Source organism: Populus nigra, chromosome 2 (genome assembly GCF_951802175.1).
Source record: "Populus nigra chromosome 2, ddPopNigr1.1, whole genome shotgun sequence".
Classification (NCBI taxonomy): domain Eukaryota; kingdom Viridiplantae; phylum Streptophyta; class Magnoliopsida; order Malpighiales; family Salicaceae; genus Populus; species Populus nigra.
In genome coordinates, this window is record NC_084853.1 from 10,914,787 (window position 1) to 10,917,286 (window position 2,500).

The window sequence follows — 2,500 nt, forward strand, 5'->3', positions numbered from 1 at the left end:
TGGTGGCTCCCTAAAGAGCAATAAGTGTCATTGCAGCTCTGGCAGGGGGAGACACTACTAGGTCCCAGCTGTCACCCCCCCTCTAAAAAATTCATTTCTTGGTATTTTGAGCTGAAATTTTGCAGAGAGGTTGGCAAAAATCCAATCCACCTTCATTAATTTTCCCAGAATTTTTCGAGGTCGGGAAGTATTTGTTTTAATTTTCCTACCATTAGAAATCGAGTAAATCCGCAAAACTAGGAACCGGCCCGGAATGACCCCAAATTCAGTGGGCAGCCTCATAAAAATATGGCTGATTTTACTGGATTGGTTTCATGTGGAAAGCACGACGTTTTCTTGTAGGAATGCGGGAACCCCGGCAGCTCGCCTGCCGCGGCCAGCGACGTCGGGGACGCTGGCCTGCGCTGTCGAGCCCGCGAGGGCTGTCTCCGCGGCAGGCCCCCCCTGAACGGGGCACGACAGGCCACCGCGCTGGCTCGTCCAGCGTCGACAGTCCCTCGTCCAGGTTTCAGATCGCGCCAAGTCGAACCCATGACCTGCTCAAGCCATCGTGCGCTGCCGAATTCGCATCTGCGTGTAGGCTGCCATTCCACGCGGCAGCCCCTGTTTTCGTCAGCGTGCCCCCCTGACGAATTTTCCTGCCTGGCCCAGTCCAGCGTCCAGCCCCTGTTCGTCGAAAAATCTGCGCTGCTGATTTTCCACGACGAGCCTACTTTCGTCAGCGTGCCCCCCTGACGAATTTTCCTGCCTGGCCCGGCCAGTCCAGCCCCTGTTCGTCGAAAAATCTGCGCTGCCGATTTTCCACGCGGCAGCCCCTGTTTTCGTCAGCGTGCCCCCCTGACGAATTTTCCTGCCTGGCCCGGCCAGTCCAGCCCCTGTTCGTCGAAAAATCTGCGCTGCCGATTTTCCACGCGGCAGCCCCTCTTTTCGTCAGCGTGCCCCCCTGACGAATTTTCCTGCCTGGCCCGGCCGGTCCAGCATCCAGCCCCTGTTCGTCGAAAAATCTGCGCTGCCGATTTTCCACGCGGCAGCCCCTCTTTTCGTCAGCGTGCCCCCCTGACGAATTTTCCTGCCTGGCCCGGCCGGTCCAGCATCCAGCCCCTGTTCGTCGAAAAATCTGCGCTGCCGATTTTCCACGCGGCAGCCCCTGTTTTCCTCAGCGTGCCCCCCTGACGAATGTTCGTCGAAAAATCTGCGCTGCCGATTTTCCACGCGGCAGCCCCTGTTTTCCTCAGCGTGCCCCCCTGACGAATGTTCGTCGAAAAATCTGCGCTGCCGATTTTCCACGCGGCAGCCCCTCTTTTCGTCAGCGTGCCCCCCTGACGAATTTTCCTGCCTGGCCCGGCCGGTCCAGCATCCAGCCCCTGTTCGTCGAAAAATCTGCGCTGCCGATTTTCCACGCGGCAGCCCCTCTTTTCGTCAGCGTGCCCCCCTGACGAATGTTCGTCGAAAAATCTGCGCTGCCGATTTTCCACGCGGCAGCCCCTCTTTTCGTCAGCGTGCCCCCCTGACGAATTTTCCTGCCTGGCCCGGCCGGTCCAGCATCCAGCCCCTGTTCGTCGAAAAATCTGCGCTGCCGATTTTCACCGACGAGCCTACTTTCGTCAGCGTGTCCCCTTGACGAATTTCCCTGCCTGGCCTGGACAGTCCATCTTCCAGCCCATGTTCATCGAAAAATCTGCGCTGCCGATTTCCCCGACGAACCTGCAGCTGCACAAATCTGCACTGCCGATTTCCCCCCCTGTCGGCATGGCTGCCGCTGCCCCGATGTCCAGACCAACAGTCTTTTTTGTCGACTTTGCCGATTTTGTCCGCGCTGCCGATTCCAACACTACCCCCTGCATCCAAACCAGCATTGTTTCGTCAGCTCTTCCCCTGACGATTTTAGCCCTGTAACAAACAGTAGGCCTCCAATCCCGCCAACGGGAGCCAAGTTGATAGGGAAGAGAATTGAATGACGCGCCTGGTCCTCGCACCCCGCCACCCGAGGGGCCTTTTTCCCGGCAGCCTCTGAAAAACTCTAGCTTTCACGGTCCTCGCCGCCCCTCACCACCATGGCAGGCCTCTAATCCCACCCATCAGCAGTTGTAGCCGATAGGGCAGTGATTTGAATGACGCGTCGCGGGCCGCCGGGTCATCTCACCCGGCCATTAATTGGAGCGTTTTTGGCTGGCCGAGGATGGGGGGATGGATCTCTTCTTCCGAAAAAGCAAACAGTACATCGGGAGTTATGTTGACGGGGCATGGAATTGAATGACCCGTCGCGGGCCGCCGGGTCATCTCACCCGGCCATCCCGGGGAGCGTTTTTCCCGGCAGCATCGGGGAAACTCTTGCTTTCACTGCCCGCTGCCCAAGTCCCCACTCGCATCGGCCCCCCGCGCCAACAAGCCAACGCTGCCGAATCGGCAGACACTGCTGCCGAGTCTGCCGACACTGCCCCGCGGGCTGCCACTGCCCCAGTGTCTAAACCAGCGGTCTTTCTCATCGAGCCTTGGACTA